This window comes from Oxyura jamaicensis, chromosome 9 (genome assembly GCF_011077185.1).
Source record: "Oxyura jamaicensis isolate SHBP4307 breed ruddy duck chromosome 9, BPBGC_Ojam_1.0, whole genome shotgun sequence".
NCBI lineage: Eukaryota > Metazoa > Chordata > Aves > Anseriformes > Anatidae > Oxyura > Oxyura jamaicensis.
Genome location: NC_048901.1, coordinates 23,313,213 through 23,331,279, shown reverse-complemented (window position 1 = coordinate 23,331,279; position 18,067 = coordinate 23,313,213). Strand labels below are relative to the sequence as shown.

Sequence of the window (18,067 nt, the reverse complement as noted above, 5' to 3'; positions counted from 1 at the left end):
AAAAAATCTCATAGATGTGTGAGAAGTGGTACAGATTTATATCAGCCCATAGGGTCTGCACTACCGATAGAATGAGTTACTCCTGTTTTTCCTAACATATATTGTAGTGTTTTGCATATGTTTCCATAAAAGATAAATTTGTTGATGCAAAACTTAGCAGCCTACAGTGAAAAACCTATTTAAACAAAGAAAATTTAATTTTGCTACATTTATTACTTGCTTCTGTTGTGTAAGGGAAAGGTGAGGTGTTAACACTGCTGCGGCAAATTAGTTCAGATTATCTGAAGACTTTTACAGGACCACTTCTCTAGCAAATTAAAGAAAATCAAATTTTATAGGAAAAACAACTCTTCTTGCCCTTTAAATGCTGAGCCTCCCGTACAGGACCACAGGCACAAAAGGCACATAACAAAGTCTTGTAGCCATGAAAACAACAGCACAAAAAGGAGCTTCCTCTCCCAGTTTAATTTTCCGTAGTTACAGAAATGAGGCTACCAGCTGCTTGAATTACAGCGTGCAGTGACACAATAATGAGAAAGTTAATCTCTTTAAGTAGCTATCATATTCTCCTTTTCCATTGGTAACTCCTGGCCTGGTTTTCCCATTTACCTGTAAATCTGCATCTAAATGCAAGCAGCAGTGTGCTCAGGACAGGTGGGGGAAAGCAGAACACCTGCTGGTAGCTGTGATGAAGATATCCATGCACAAAACGCGTGCACGCGTATGTATGCCTGTCTTATAAAACTTACGGTAGGACCGCCAAGTACAGCCTGAAGGAAATATGCTGGTTTTGTCATGTCCTGGCTAATTTTCATCTTTTATTGAAAAAATAATGACATTAGGTTTGTTAGTCTGCAAGCATGGGTGGTATGCTCCGAGCCCGTCACTGCCTCAAGCTGGTGAGGTTTTTGGAGCCCCAAGGGCACTTCAGGGACCTCGAGGGGTCCCTGGTGTTCAGCCTCTCTGCTGTTCAGCTGGGATGTGGTTGGAAACTCCTTGAGTTGTCTGTTCTATGAATAGCTTTTGGAAATGAGTTGGGTGTGCAATCCTCTGAAGGGCGCTTCATGGTTCAGAAACTTTCTTTTATGGAAATAGCTGAGAGTCCACTGGGGAAAGAGTGACTTTTCCTGTAGTATTTAGGCATGGAGAGGACTATGGCTCCTCGGGAAAAGGAAAAAGCATTTCATGTTATCTAGCCCTCAATGAGTTAAAAATGACCTTCCTTTGTCACCAGGGCCTGGATAATTGGGTATCACTTTAGTTGGGCCTTCTATAAACGAAGCAACATCCAAATAAACAAAACTCTGTTTTCCCTCCTTGCTCTCTCCCTTCTCCCTTCCCTCTATCCCTCCCTCTTTCCCTGCTTTTCCAGCAGCTCTGGCACTCAGGTCTCCAGACGTGTCTTCTGGGCACACCGGGCAGTGAAATGTCCAGCAGATGTATCGAAGGGTCTTGAGGTGGTTTATCTGGTGACATTACCTCCAGTTCCCCATACTAACTTGAATAAATTTAAAGCTAGCACACGAATAGGATTTCACCATTTGAGTGTTTACATCCCCTCTGTACCTGTTCTGTAGCTGAGGTGTTTTAGCAGGTGACTCCCAGGCAGTGTTACTGCCCGTGTTCATTGCAGAGCATCTGCAGAGACAAGGTTCCAACATTACGCTGAGAACTGAGGTTTTCTGCACGGTGCCAAACCTTATATTTAATTCCATTTTAATTTAAACGTTTCATGCTTATGTTATGCATTATTTTTTGGCTTAAAGGAGTTACTTTGTAAAAGTCAACTTTTGTTTTAATCCTTTAAAATTCAGCAAGGGAAATCAGAAACTGGGTCAAACTGCAGCTTTAGTTTTTTTCCGTGGCAATCTTACTTTCTTGATATGAGATTACTTAGTTTATGTGAGTTGCTAGTGGCAAATTAGGCTTGGTGTTTCAGCCAGAAAAGGTGGTACATTGCCGGTGTGCAAGATGCCATCATCCCGCTCCTCCGTTTCCCAAGCAGTTTGCCAGTGTTGTAAATGGCCCTTGGCTATGGTGGAAGCAATTGAGGAAACTATTGCAATGCACTCCGACTTTGGAGTTTAAGATATCTTCGTCTGGGGAGCTCAGCTGGTCCTTTAAAAGGGTTTGGGACAACTGTCCACAAAATCCTGTGCTTCCTTTCTTTTTCCTAGTCCTACAACAGGACTTTTTTATCCTGCATGCCTTCTCATAAAGGGAAATGTGATCATCACAGATGCTCGGACGAGGAGGGCTGTTGTGTATGCAGGTCACTGCTCATTTAGACTACATTTTCTAAAACGTTGTTTCGGGACTATCTGACCTTTGGGTGAAAGACAATTGGATTAACTACTTTCAGATGTATTATATGCCCAGCTCCACTAACACAAAAAACATTAACCCACCACCCCCCAAACTTTGGAAAATTGATCAATTATTGCTAAAAGTTTTCAAAGGACATACAGTGCCATGTAAGGTCATTTACAATAAAAGCTCTTGAAAAAAAAAGAAAAAGGATTCTACAAATGTCAAAAACCAGACCAAATGTTGAGGCACAATTGAAAGGAGCAAAGTAAGGAATCTAAACTTCTCTTACAGCTAATGGGAGAGAGGTGAATATACCCGGGAGGCAATTAGCAGCAATTCTGGGTGCTCAGTAGCTTAAATTAGATGGGCTGAATTTTCCTCATATCCTCCTTCTCTGGAACTAAAATAAAGTTAAGGAAAACCAATAAGCAATGTGTTTTAGATAAAGACAGAGTACACTGCAGGTGTCAGTCCATTGTTTATTTCCATCTTCAAAGCTACTTCTGGTAACCATACATCAGACCTGTGGTTCTTCACATATCATCTTGAAGGTAAAATGGCTGTGGTGCAGATCCCTGTATTTCTGGAATTTAAATCCAAGATTTTGCCTATATTTAAAGTGTCATGGCATGGAAAGAACCTGCAAAATATTCTGAAAAAATGTTATTTCTCTTCTAGCAGAGGCTTTGGGGCAATATATTTATAGTCCTCAGTGCTATTCCTACATAGTAGGGATGGGTAAGACCTGGCAGGAGTGCCAAGTGCTGTGTGCTATGCCTGCAGCCTCAGTTACTGTGTGAACCAGGGTGCTCTGCCCACTGGTTTTGACCCTACCGTGCTTATGAATGCAGCCACAACCTGTTCTGTAAGTGCTCTCCGTGGCTCACCAACTATCAGTTTAAATATCCAGTCATAAATATCCAGGCTATCTTCATCATTTCAACTTGCTTTAGTAAAACATTTTTGCAGCCCTTAACAGACAGCTTTAGACCATATATGCCCAGAAGCAAGGATTATGAAAATACTACAATGGGAAGCCTGCAGCTGTATCCATCGTTTTGGGCCATAGATGTCAAGTATAGAGGTGTTGGGTCTAGGAAGATAAAACTACTCCTTTGTTATTTCTCTATTAGCATTATAACACCCTTGAGAACTAAGAGCTTGGTGGATGCATTATGGATTTATGTAAATGACTTACCTCAAAACTTGATCCTGTGCTCTGGAAGAGCTGGAAATGGTTTCTGAGCAGGAGTGTTGGTGCAGTGTGCTGCCAAGGCAGGGGATGGGAAGCACAGCTACTTCTGCTGAATTAATGTGGAGTAGTCCTTGGCAAATTTTGAAAGTCTTATTTAAGAACTTCTAAAGTGCTCTTTGAAATTCCAGGCAAGCAGTTTTAAAGATGGTTTCTGATGATTTTTTTTTTTTTTTTTAATGTGCTGCAACCTCAGAACATTAAGCTGTGACTCAGTGCTGTGTTTTCCAGCGGCAGCGCGAGCCTGTCCTCCCGCTGGCCTGGCCCTGCCCAGCGCAGCTGGGTTAATGCTGTGCAGTCTGTTTCGTGATCCTTTAACTAGTTTAACTAGTAGTTTCTCTACGCAGTGGCTTTATTTTTCAGCTGTTCTCAGAGTCTTTGCAGCATGCTCTAATCTGCAAAAGCCGAAGCTGCTGAAGACGGCTGGCAGCGAGAACCCAGACGCAGCGCGCAGCCTTTCTGCAGGGAGCATCTGCTGCGTTTCTGGGGGGAGAGGTTGCCTGTTGGCCTTGGCTCCCTGCTGCATCTCCCAGTCCTGTCTGTGAAGCTCTTTGTCTGCTAAGAAGTAGCAAGGTCGCCTGTTTCCATGTCTTTTCTGTTTTCTGTTGCTGCAAAATATAAACCACAACTGTGCATTGGCACAAGAGTGAAGTGGCGGACTCCACCTGAGTTTATTTGGAGTAGTCTTGTGGATGCTCCGCATAAAAATATTAGTATTTATGTATTTCCACAGTAGCTTCTGTTCAGGGAGGTGAGGGAGAAGGGAGAGGTGTGACACTGCAGCTGATGCAGCACAGCATCGTCGTGGGAGGCAGCGCCCTGCGGCGGCACACCTTTGGGGAGCTCTGTAGAGCAAGCAAAAACCTGTGGGATGCTTGTCTGTGGGAGTAGTTAGCTGCTTTCCCTGGGATTGTCTTCTGTTCTGTGCATTACTTCGTGCTCTGTATCAGTAGCACCCAGGATCGCTTTGGGCCAGTGGATGAGACTTCAGCTGCAAAGTACACACAGGCGCACAGCGCGTGACAAATCGCAATGACAGGGTTTTGTTCCTTGCTAGCTGGTGATAAAGAGGAACAGCAACGCTGACCAGACAACCCCTCTGGACATTTTAGGGCCATCTTTCTACATGTCTTGAAATCTATTTGCTCTGTCGTTAGTTTATTTTTCAATATGGGCTAATAGTGATTTTAAAATAATTTAAGAAATAATAATAATTTAAAAAAAACATTGGTAGGAGAAACAAGAAGGAGGCAAAATAGGTTGCTAAAACTAAAAATAAAATTGAGAGTATATATGCTGTCATTGCTCCTCTTAGTATTTCCTATATTACTAAATGAATAACTAGTAAGAGAAGTAAATCAGCATAAACCTGTTCATACCAAAGCATGTTATTTAATTGCTTTCATCTATTAAAAGACAACTTTTTTCAGGGGATTCACTGTTCGGTTTCTTTGTTGCAGATACCATGGAGGTGACTTTTCTCATTTTGGTGCTGCTGTCATCTCCACACGTCCTTCATCCTGGAAGCCTGAGGAGCAGCCACCGCTACGTGTCTTCAACACGTTGTTCCCTGGATCTTCCCACACAGGAGGGATGGAGCCACGCTGGGGCCTGTGGTGTGAACTTTTCAAGACACGGAGGGCTTATAGTTTGGTCTGCAGGTACCTGAAAGTCAGCTGAAACCCAGAACTGGTGCAACATGTTCGTAGCAAACACTCTGCTAAATACGGGCCTTTGCCTCCAGCCCTGAAAGCATTTCAAAGACGTGTTAGCATTTACTGTCTCTTTAGAGGACAGCAAGAAAGAGAAGACTTTATTGCTTCTTTCATGAAAAAAAAAATGTGGCTTTACGCATCCTTTGAAGTGATTTTACTAAAGTGCAGCCAACAATTGGAAAGACCAGAATTTTGTTCTTTGAGCAGACACGATTTCCCCAACCCTGTCTGCCAGTGTTTGCACAGCTTTCTGATGTTAAGCTGATAGGGAAGTCATCCTGCTCCTCGGTAGTTTAGGCTGCTTGTGCAGATCTGATAAATCCACTTAGGTAGGCAGCATTCAGTTAAAGCAGAAATCCATTTAAAGAACAAAATCAGCATACCTTTTGTTGCATTTCTCTGCTCACAGAGGAGGATCGTAGGGCATGCTTTCCTTCCTATGCTTGTTTTCCAGATCTTTGGGGTGATCTTTTTTTTTTTTTTTTTTTTTTTTTTTTTTTTTTGATAAATGAAAGCCTTCTCTTTTGATTGAGCCGCTGGGTTAAATGCTTCTGACATCTGAAAGAGAAAATTTAGTTTTCAGGTTCCTGGAGCCACATTAGCCTGGTGAGTGGAGTCGTCATTAACCCCACAGTCAGAACTCTTCTAACTACGTGGCAACGTTCCCCAAACAAGGTTAATGTATTCCCAGCAAATCCTGGTGAACTCGTACTTGCTAAGAAATCAGAGTCAATGCACCTGTTGCTCAGATTTTATCATTTTCCCCGATTATGTTCCCATTTACCCTTCTGGACATTCCCCAGCACGTACTGGGGGACACTTCCCAACTGCTTTGGGAATTTCAGTGCCTGCTGCGAGGGCAGGCGGGTCTCATCTGCCTGAGCTCAGTGCATCTTCCCCTGTCCTTGTCTCCCTCAACAGCTGTTTCACGAATCTCCTGAAAGGAGCTGCGGTTATTCTTAAAGAGATTCATTTTTAATTTGCGGTGCTTGAAGCAGTACTTGCTCCACCAGGTAAAATTAAACAGGATTTAACACAGAATTTGGTTACTTTACAGCAGCTGCAGTACAAAGTGAATTGATGTATTCTAGTATGTTCTTTCAGTCTTTTCCTAGCATAATTATTTTCTGTGGGCACTCTCCCACACTGTTTTTCGGAAGAGACTGATTTGAGAATAAATGTTAATAAATGTTTGTAGTAGGCATGATGATTATGAACTCTTCACTGCGGGTTTCAGTCTGATTACTAGTGAGAAAAGATATTTTAAAGCAGACTCATTTCAATACGTCTTTTTTTTTTTTTTTTTTCCTTTGAATTGTGAATGTAGATGTTGACTACTGCAGTCTCAAAACAGAAGGCAAGGTTGTGCAGACTATTTCCTACAATGCTTACAGTCCATGAAGGCTCATTTGTATACCAAAGTGGGAAAAATCTCCTTCTGGTTGAGTTAATTGTTTTTGATGAAACTATTTATGGTTCACAAAGGAGCTACACAAAATTTTAATTGTGATGTCTGCATGCGGCTCCAAGATATATGAAAAGCTTTGTTTTATCAAGTTCAACTTCTTGTCATCTGTAGCCGGGCCACTTCATCCTGAGTCCTCCCAGTGCTTCCTTGGGACCGGCTCCTGCTGAAGGTCCTTTGCTGTCATTGTTATTCGAGGGGGATGAGAGAAGCAGCAGACAGTGGCTGGCATACTGCTGTATTCTGCCTTTGTAAAGGACAATGTAGAGTTTGGACCGGCTCCATCTTATTGTCCTCTGGATAAGCTCTCACATTATACACAAACATAAAACTATGGTGGTGGATATTACACTGCAAAAGAAGAAAAGCAATGCAGTGAGAGTTTTGTAGCAGCAGGTACTTTGGCTCCGAAAGGAATACCTAAATGGCTTGTAACATGAGGGGTGAGAGAGCCCATGCCTCTGTAAAATACATGCCATTGCTGAGTTGTTTTTTTGTTTTTTTTTTTTTTTTTTTTGCTTGGTAATGCTGTGGCTGCTTTCCTTGCTGTTATGATTTATGTAACTACTATTCTATATTCTGTGAGCTAGTACCTTGCTGAAAGACGAAAGTCTGGATCTGCAGTGTTACAGCCTCCAGGAGCAAATTGCTCCTGCTGGTAATTAGCTCCAAAACCATTTCTGATTGTCTTGTACACAAGCTCCTCTTCTGCTTTATATTGCTCTGAACGTTTTCCAGCTTTTGGACTGGAGTCAGTAGTGCGAGATAGAAGGGAAAAAAGAAGCACCTCTGTATTTGCCTGAGATGACTCAGATATTTCATTCGATCAATTTAAATACCGGTTTTCATGTTTTCATTTAGGGAACACACATCAGCAGCTAATTTTGGATGACCTCCTGGGAACCCGACTTTCAACTTCAGAATGAAACATCGTGATGCTCCTATCACAGAAAAAGTTCAAGCAAAGTTGCTGTCACCAGCACTGCAGTCATTGTGGTTGAACACAGCCCTCAGCTCCTGCACAGGGAGGGATGAACCTGCCATGGGGCTCCCCCTACACCACAGGCTGTCTGAACCGTCCACCCGGACCCAAATTCTCTCCTTCATCCACCCTAGAGGTTCCACTAGATTGCTAGGGATTTATTTTGGTTAGAGTGTGCTATGTGATTACTTGGGCTTTGGGTTTAAATAATTCTGACTGCTATTTTATGGGAAAGTCTTTCCACTAGCTCTTTTGTAAAATATTAGCTTTAAAAGATTAAATTTGTTTAATACCTTGCATGTTAATTATGAAATGATGATTTTCAAAGCATAGCAGACAGTCATAAGCATAAATTTTCCAAGTGGTGCTGCAATACTACCCACAGATAATTAATCCCAGTCATATTAACAATAATTAACTGAAAGTGTTAGTAAAATTGATACTTTCAATCACTAGTGAAGAAATAAATTCCATATTAGAGTTGAAATAATGACATTGTTTTGCTTTTCTTTTTAACTTTTCATAAGAGTTTAATGAAATATTTATTTAAAATCAGGTATTGAGATTTACCTGTGAGCTAGGAACTACAATCCCAGAGGTGGCAGATGTGGATTATGAGAACCAGACAGGTATCCAGTCCCATCCCTGGGGGATGTGGTTGCCTAAGGTATCCAGAAGTGTCTGTTCTCCACTGAGATTAATGATAGGTGGGTACTTGCTACAATATTATTTGCATGAGAAAAGTACTTTTCAGAGTGTTTGTACAGCATTGAGTATAATAGGATCCTAATTCACTGATGTATCTAGTCACAGAAGAAATAAATGGTAGTATTTGAACAAGAATGCTTACATGCTTGCAAGGCTCAAGTATTAACCAGAACTTAATGATTATATCACGTTTTGACTTAACAGTTGTTTAAAATAAATACAGCTTGGATGTAACTGAAGCTGGAAGTGCTGGAAGTTAAGTAGGGATATTTCAATTTAGGAAAGTTTCAAGAAGCTTTAAAAAATTTCAGGGTGCACAAAATATTTCTTTGTTTCCAATCTTATATGAATAGCAACTGTCCTATTTGTAATTACAGTACTGAAAGTTTTTGAATCGCCCTTTTTTTGTCCTCTAACACTTGAATACAGCCTTCATCCCTTTTTGTTTTTGATGTTATAACATAAGAAAATTGTCTGAAAGATTGCTGTGTTTTAAGGCACTTTCTGAAGTGCTGCTAGTTTAAAAAAAAGTCATTTTATAGAAATGACAGCTTGATGTTCTATGTATATCACTTCCATCACCACTGTGTCAGCCTGAATCAGTTTATTTACCAACACAGCTACAAGGATTTTTTATTTTGTAGCCTGCAAGGTCAAGCATAGTAGAGAAAGAGAAGCTGTGGTGCAGCACCCTCCTTTTTCCTTTGAATTAGTGAGAATAAACTTTTTTTTTTTTTTTTTTTTTTTTTTCCAATGCATTTTGCTCCCTTTCTCCATGCTTTCTGGTAGGATGAAAAGGCAGCCTTCTCTCAGGCTGAGGTAGTCAACGCAGAGACAATTATCCCAGTGCTCCATGACTGCTGAGCTGGTGGCTCAACTTTTTGCCTCTGAGCCATTTCTACAAATTTGGTGTGACACCAAAGAGAATGGTCTGTGTTAACTTTGATTAACCAAAATTTTGAAAGTGTCTCTAAATAGTAAATAGGGAAGCAGACTAAGAAGCAAAGGATTTGGCTGTGTCCATCGCTTGATGTGATGTGACTGCCCCTGTCTAATATGACATCTATAAAATAAAGCTCTATTATTTTCTGTTTCTGAAAACAAAGCTGATTTGTAAAAGGTATGATTAAATCTAGTAAAACTTTAGCCAAATATTCAGTGTAACAGACTGAAACAAATAACCTTCATTAGTTAATCGACTGTAAAGAAAATGGCATTGATAAACAGCCAGTGGATGGAAAGTTTGACTTTGTCTCATCAATTGGTCAGACCTTTGCCTGATCATAGACACTCAAAGTGCAATTTGCTAAGCCCTTAAGAGTTCAAAGGAGAGTTGAATAATTTAGTGTTTTGCAAGATTAGTTATTTAGTGCTTAATATGTCTTGAGATTGTATTGTTAGTCATTCAACAAGAAGGAGTATAATTTTCATTCTTGTTCTGTACTCTTCAAATTGTGAATTGTGATATAAACTGTTCATAGCTCAGTAGAACAGCTCTGAACTGCTGTATAGATTGTAATTGCAATCTGTGCTAAATGAATGCCCATTAGCAGCACTCTTAGACTGTTCTCATTTTTCTCCTTCATATTAATAAGAGGTTAAATTTACTGCAGTCTGCATATTACATTTTACTATCCACAGATAGCATAGTTAAGAAAATTGTTTTGTTCTCTGTAAGTTTTTTCACATTTTTCCTTGTTATTTAGGCATTATAAGAACTGGAATTGAACATAGCAGAAATGAAATTATGCACAAAACAAGACTTTTTTCAGATAGGAGTCATATACTGTTGGACTAATTGCACTTCTGTTGGAGCTTATGTTTCTAAAACATTGGAGGTTTGGAAGTATCTGTATTCGTTCACTTAAAAGAACAAGGATTTTATGTGGATACTTGTATGGCATCAAAACTTAATTACTAGGAAAATGAAATGGCTGTTTTCCTCAAGAATTTTTCTCTGATGCAGCATCCAAAATAGACGCATGAAGATGCAACAGAGTTTGAATATTTGTTCCTCTAGATCTTCTGTGCAGATTAAAAGACTGACTTAGGTAACATGGACATAAAGTCCAAAACTGTTTGCCAGCAGAAATCTGTTTGCTGGCAGCTAGTGTTCAGGATGTGCCTTCTGAGTACCCTGGAACTGCACGCTTTACCTTGAAAGCTCCTGAGACATCTGAGAGTTAAAGGGGTTTCATTTCTCTCTCATTCACACTGCTCCTCCAAGTCTCCCACCCTTCTTAGGTCATGTTTTAGAGCTGTCTGGTCTCTCGTTGCTCCCTCTGGTGTCTCCCCAGCTGATCCACAGCCACCCTTACCTGCAGCACCAGCTACTCTGGAAGAGGTCTCACCGCCACTGAGAAGCCGACGATTCTGCACCTCACAGCCTACAAGAATTAATTGTTCACGCTCTGGGAACTTGGAAAAAATCTGCTGCCATTCATGTATTTTTGTTTTAAAGAACTGCATCTAAGACCAAACAAATTCTGTGAACCAACATCAGACCATTTAAGAAGTAATGTTGTTTAGCAATCGAGGTATAGTATAACAAAAATACAACTATTAATGGTAAACAAGCAAGAGAAAAAAAGTGAATATATTCATGCAAAACATCTTTTTTTTTTTTTTTCCTGCATAATTTCCTACTTAGGAAGCTAGCAGAAATGAAGGATAATTTGACTTATTAATATAATGAAGATCAATGCAATCTCTGAACACAAGGTTGAAAGAACAACATAATTATCCTTCATTTGTCGATGCAGGGAATAGACTGATTTCAATTAGTGTTTTAAATTGGGAAGGCGCTGAAGAGAAGTCGGTAACTTTCCTTGTAGCTGAAATTCATTCAGTATGATTCTTTTTCTCGCTCATCACTTTAGACAACATCAGTTACTGTAATGGGTAACAATAGTGTGTCAATGATTAATGTGTTAAACACACTCAGAGTAATACAGAAAAATTGCAGAGCAGCAGATGGTAACATTTGGATCCCTCCAAAAGCATAAACATTAATTTCTTCCTGGAGCCCCCCATAAGAGGATTCAGGGCTTTCGAGGGGGGAAAAAAGCAATGTCTTGGACTCAAGCGGAAGCTGCTAAAGAGCAGCATATTGATAGCAGATGTCTTCTTAATTTCTTCTTTTGTCTTGCCAAAAAGTCCTATCTGCTGCTGACTATCCAAAAATGCAAAGTGAGTACTGCTGTGCCAAGCAGGTGGGCTCTGGGTCTGCCATTCTTCCAGCCACCCGCCAGCCTCATCCTTGATATGGGCTGCACTGGTCGGCTCCTAAAGGAGAGAGCCTGTAGCAGAAAGCTGGAAAAGAAACTTCCGTCCTTTACTTTTTGCCTTTTATTTAACTTTCAATGTTTACATTTTTCTGTTGACAAAAGTTAGCTCCTGCGCATGGTCCCTTACAATAGCTGGTGCTGGATGGGTTTCCTATTAGATTTGGGAACCCTGCTGACTTGCCAGATTCCATGCTCACTTGCTCTTTTTGTCCTGACGTGTTTTTATAATAAAAAGTACTCTTGCACAGGATGGAAGATCCGTACCTGGGCACTTCTAGAGTAAAGGACTAGTTCTCAGTTTCTGGGAGGCAGATGCTCTGTTTTGGGATCTGCGGTATGGCTACCAAGGGGATTGAATGAAGTTTGTTTGATTTTCCTTCCTGTTTTCCCTGCAGGAACCAGGAAACTCAAGGTGATAGAAGCCGAAAGGAAAGAGGAGCTCCGATTCATTCACTGCACTGATCAAGATACAGCAGGAGACACTGTCTTCTTCCCAAGTATGATTATTTACTATCTCTTGTTACAAACTTTTTAAGAAATATGAAGATTTAGTAAGGCCTTGGCCATGAAAAAGAGAATTAAAGCTCACGTAGACTTCTGTATTCCAATATTTACAACGCTGTGAATACCGTTTGTATGTCTGTAAATGTTTATCTCTTTCTGTTTCATTTTTCTCCTGAGGAAAATTTGAGTGCCCTGGTGTTTTTCAGAATAATTCACTAATGTCTTTCCTGCTACTTATGTTTTATTTCTTTCTCATTGGTTTGACAAGTATGGAAGTGTTGCACTGATCGCTGACCTTACCTCTACCCATCCATTTAAAATCTGTCCAAGGGTACGTTAACTGAAAGTAACAAAATTAATGCTATTAATTTTTATAATCTTAGACTAGTCCAAATGTTGTTAATTACCCTTAATATTTTGTCTTTTTCTGCTTAATTGATTGTAACTGAAAGGCATGCTCTATCCTGTCTGCAATCTTTTCTAACTCATCTTCAGTGGTCGAAGAGAAATCAGTGATATTTCAAGTTGATTTGGGACGTTCATTGGCAATCGTTTTGGTCGCAGTCTTTCATGATGAAATAGAGTACCTTGCTACCCCTATTGGATCTTGCCACTCCTACTAGGAACTTGTGTATTTATATTCTTAAATGCATTCATCATTTGTGCTTTAATGATTTCTTCTGTGTTTTTTTTCCTACTAATTTTCATTAATGGTGTTCAAATCCAGGGATGAATCACGAGAAACTTCCTTCTGTTGGCAGAGTACCTCTGCACTATATGTAGCAGTAGTGCTCCTTAATCCCACATTGAAAGCGCTACCTGCGTACGGGATTTCTTCTTCAGGACAACACCCTTCATCTTGCAAAACTGACAAGCTCATTTTGTTTAATTTTTCCATAGTCTGATCAAAGCAACTTTTTAATGTTTTCTTGGTACATTAGCACTATGAAATTGCTTCTAACAGTATCAGCCAATTAGCAACTCTTTAATCTGCTATATTGTTTGTCAAGGCGGTGTGACAGAATGACAGGCTACCATACTAATTAGCTGGCTTCTGCATAAGTAGAAAATTGCTCTTGTTTGACAAATATTTTAAGTTAAAGAAGTAAGGACCTGGAAGTCTGGAAATAAACTTAGTCATGCAAGGATACATCAAAGAGAACTGCATGGCTCAGGTAATTTGTAATGGGAGGGAGAACCTTTCACCTTTTTGTAATAAATCAGAAAACTTATTGAGTGGAAGGGATGAAATAACTTTTAAAAGCCTTAAATGAGCATAAGGTTCAAAGTATTGGTTCATGAACCTTATTTTTTACTAGCAGAAGTTGGGCTTACATAGGTTGCTGATGTTTATTTAGCTTGAAAAGCAGCTAACCTACATGTGTGCACCTGGCCTCCCTTGCCACCCATTTAAGAATGTACTGTTTTTCTCAAAACTCTGTGCCTCCGTGTAGAATGCCATGTCTGAAAAGAAAGAAAGGTTCGGGAGCATCGAAAAGGGAAAGGTGAGCTACAGAATTTCCCTCTCAACATGTTCTTCAAAGCTTCAAGTAAACCAAAGTCAGCTCCAGCCAACAATGGCCAGCATTGCAGGGAAAGACGGCTTTGCTCAGGGAGCAGATCTACTCCTAGCCTGAGGTCTGCAGTGGTCCCATGGAAGATCCTTGCACCGTCCATTGCAGTGAATCAAGGGGGGTCAGGCTAACCTTCTCAAACTCTACCTTGGCCTCTGCTCTGGATGCAGGTAAAGAAGGAATTTTTGTTGTTGATTGGGAAGGATGCATTACCAAGGACTTTGCAAGCTGAGTACCAGGGAAATTGAAATTTAACTGTAAGACGGATTATGCCCTACAACAAAACTTCTTCCTGAGCTCAGGGAAAGATCTGAACTTGTCTCCCACTGCTGACTTTGCAGCAGCTGATCATCGTGCTGTGCTGAGCAGACCTCCTACTATGCAAAGAGGTATCAGACAAAACTGTGCCCATGGCTTTTTGTTGAAGCCACAGTAGGATTTTGCCTACCTTATGTTAGTAAGGTACTTCATATCCAAATCAGACACATCAAGGGTTTAATAAAAGTTTCCAAAGACAGTAGAAGAGGAAATTTTGCATTGTTTTACAGTACGCACTATACACATATTATATATCTATGTAAAACTTTTAAAGCAGACTGTCATCTTCCTGCGTCACTGGGAGACAGTACCTCAGTCTGTAAGAAGACAATGCCAAATGAGTTGAGTGACAAGAGCTGGAAAGCAAAAGATGATTTATGGTGTTTGATTGGAAATCAAATGACTTTTGTCATCTTTTTTTGAGGCAAAATGCAGCAGACTCCAAGGTGTTGATCTCTGGTGTTTTCAGCTATTTTCAAACCTCAATTCCCCAGTAAAAATTTAGAACAAACTCAATCAAAAAGGTAGAAAACAGTCACTAAAAATCTTGCAAAGTAAATTGAGTGATTTTCAAACTTTATGCACCACCACTGCAGATTTAGTATTTGGAATAAAAACAGTGCTAACTGGCCTAATTATGATTAGAAATGCCTGGAGAAAAAGGAAGAGTTCATTTTTAACTTTGTACTCTTGTGAGAGTGCAGCTGAAATGCTGCATTCTCAGCTGAGCCCTTCCAGGGCTGGAAGGATTTCGGAAAGCCAGAAGGTATTCACAGAAGAGCAACAAAAATGATTTAGGGACTAGAGAGATTGATGACTTGATGTGTGAAGAAATATTAGGGGAGCTAAATATGTACTGCTTGCCCATCTAAATGATAGATACAAAAAATGCAAGGAACTTTGTTGAATTGATGATTGATTAGGTGAAATGAATGAAGTGGATGAAAAGAATGATTACCTGCTGGGTTGTAGGAACGGTGATTCTGGATTGCATCAGCAGTATGGGACCAGTATCTCATCTTTGGCAGTGGGGGGTAGCTGATGCTCATGGAGAAAAAAAAAAAAGGCAAAGAAATCTCAATTGGGTAATTATAGGTTCATCTGCTTAAGGAGAAAATTGTATATGGTTGTCTTAACTACATGAAGAAAATGGATGGGAAGGTGAAAAATACTTAGGTCAAAAGTAACTCTTACTGAGGCCTTAAAGAGTTAATGAACAGGGGTGCTCTGAAAATACTACTCTTAAAACCTCTCTATTTTTTCTATTATACTGGCAAATGAAATCATAAAAGACCTGATTGCTTGTATGACCACTAAATCCTTAGTTAAATCACCAGAATTGTGGAGCACAGATCTATCTAATAGGGATTTTTCAATTTTCTCCTTTATGATTCTGTGTATACAGTTATAACGTATTTGGGATAGCAGCTCCTGAAAATTTGCTGTAAAATAGTTCAGTAGACGCACAATAAGATTCCAAAGCAAACCATAACCTTAGCCCAGCATTGGTTGAGGTTGCCTCTGAACGGATTTCAGATGCCAAACTTTCAGTTTCTTTGTGGGCTGTTGTTAAATCGTGACATTTGGGTCCTTTGACGTCAGTGTCAAAATTCCCAGTGATTTCTGTGAGGACAGCGTTTCACATAAAATGAACGAAAAGTTGCCTAAATGAAAAATAAAATAGAAGTCCAAAAAGGAGCTCAAAGACTTTTTGCTCCCAGTGGTGAGCATTTTATTGAAGGCGTTGTGCACAAGTGTCCTTGAGCAGAAGAGCAGAGATAAGCCTCCGACGTATGAACGCAGCCGTCAGGCTGTGTGGTGTGCTGACAACTCCTGTCCCATTTTAACTCATCAGTGTTGATGCACGAGTAAAGCAAGGTCAACCCTGGTTTTATGAATGGCAAAATACAACTGCTTGGGATCTCAATTTTTTTTAATTATTATTATCATATATATTTTTTAAGCTGTAGAAACAAAGGCATTGAAGTCAAATTAAGTTTTGCTTCAAGATTGCATCATTCTGTGGCACTGTCTAAACGTGTCAAGACCCCCTGGTGCTTCTGTAGAAGCATATAGAGATGGTCATGGCATCCACCTCATATAAACCTGGGTCTCATCCTTTATCGGCTTGAGTCCTGGAGAAATCCATAAATAACTCCAGTTCTTAGCTGGGGGGCACATTAAAATTTTGTTATTTTCTTTCCTTGCTTTCTTTCTCCTGTGGGTAATCTGAAAGTGCATAAATTAGAGGAATAATATAAAATATGACCAGTAAATGATCATTGGCTTATTCAGTATTCTTTTTCAGTTTCTGCTTTCTATTTTCTGTCAATCATATACCATAATAGGCTATTTGTCACCACAGCTATCTGTATACATAGAAGATAAGTAGGCACTGAATATATGCTTTTAACAATGTTCTCAGCGTTGCCAGTGACATATGATTTTCTTTTATCTCTTCTGCATGTCTCTGTATCAGGGGAGTGTCATTGGGTGTATCCCAGTGGAACAGAAGGATTTTAATCAACTACTGAGAAAATGAGATATTACACTGGGACAAGAATAGCTGCTTGATAGAAACTCCTCTTTAAAAGTATAATTCTTCAGTGTTGGGTTTTTGTTGCCATTGTCAAGTACTGAATAAAAATGACATTAAAAAAATACCCAACTTTGGGTATTTTTCTCAGAACATAAAAGACAAGATTCATACCAGCAAACAAGAGGCTTCTTGATGCATTCCCTGAGCTGCAAATAGGAATGAGTACACTAAAAGCATTGTGAATTATAACCATGTAAACTGAGCGTGAGCAAGACCTGCTGTACAGAAAAAAAAAAAAAAAAGATGATTTATGTTGCTAGCATTTACATCATTAGGGTTTAGAAAGAAACTGGAATGAATTCAGGTATGTCCCAGTTTTAAAGCATCAGAGTTACTGTCAGGCATGCACCCAGCCATGCCTCTTGCATGGGGGACACAAAGCACCGTGTCTAGTCATATCCATAATGTCTATACCTCAGTATATCATTAAGGCAGAACTGTGCTCAGCATCCCTTGGGCCAGCTTTCTGAACACATTTTGGCTCCTTAAGATGTAGGCATCAGAATTTTCCTATTTGCAAGCACGACATCCCTTTGCTTTTTGGGGCAATTCGCATGCAATATATTTTTGATCTGTAGACGTAAAAATCCTGTAAGGTACCTTCTGAAAGACTTGAATAACTTTAAAACCTGACTCTTAGTAGGGGCTGAATGAGTCACCCAAACCGAACTCAGCTGATCCTGAGCTAGAAGAAATGAGTAACGTCTGGGCAGACCTGGGGGTGCTGAGCAGGAGGGCAGCTCCGGGGCATGCAGGGCCTCCGAGCTGATGTGAAGGGGACATTTCCAGCACAGGGCTGGGGACCTGGCTCCTCTCTGCCTCAGGGTGTATGGCTTCTCTTCACATATTTTTGGCGTTTGTTTTCCCCTATTGTCCTCCTTATACTTTTTTTTTCTTAGTGTATTTTGAGTGCTTTTGCATTTTAAAGCTCTTAATTCTCACCCAGCTGTTACCTCAGCCCCTTTCAGCATCTACCAGCAGGAAAAGTTCATGCTTCGCCTTTTCACATGCATAAGTTCTTGCATGGCTTTAAAGCTTACTCACAGCTAGCCCGCAGCTCCTTTTTACATCCCGTGCTTTTTTCCTTTCATGGGCTGAAGGGTTGAGCTGTCCAGGAGATGTGAAGCAGCTTTTCCCTGGGATGGTGGCCAAGAGCTGTGGCAGATGGGCAAGAGGCAAGATCCCTCTGCTGCCCAACCTTCTCCTATGGGTGCTGCCACCCTCAGGAGTCTCCCAGGGAAATGAAGCTGGGGGGTGAGGGAGCTTAGGAGTTGTGAAACCTCATTCAGATTTGGCTAGATCCTCACCCATTGTGCAATGCTCATACTCACTAACAAGCTTGCTCTCTGAGTT

General features: G+C 40.3%; 1 protein-coding gene across 1 annotated transcript in view; it reads left to right on the top strand.

The window, feature by feature from the left end:
* Nucleotides 1–18,067, top strand: part of OTOL1 (otolin 1) — a 161,014-nt gene that overhangs the window by 110,246 nt on the left and 32,701 nt on the right. Inside the window, exons 9-13 of the mRNA XM_035334561.1 lie at nt 5,023–5,233; nt 7,604–7,890; nt 8,281–8,431; nt 10,139–10,969; nt 12,115–12,216. The gene's annotated coding sequence lies outside the window, so the exon portion shown is untranslated. The remainder of the gene's footprint in view (nt 1–5,022; nt 5,234–7,603; nt 7,891–8,280; nt 8,432–10,138; nt 10,970–12,114; nt 12,217–18,067) is intronic.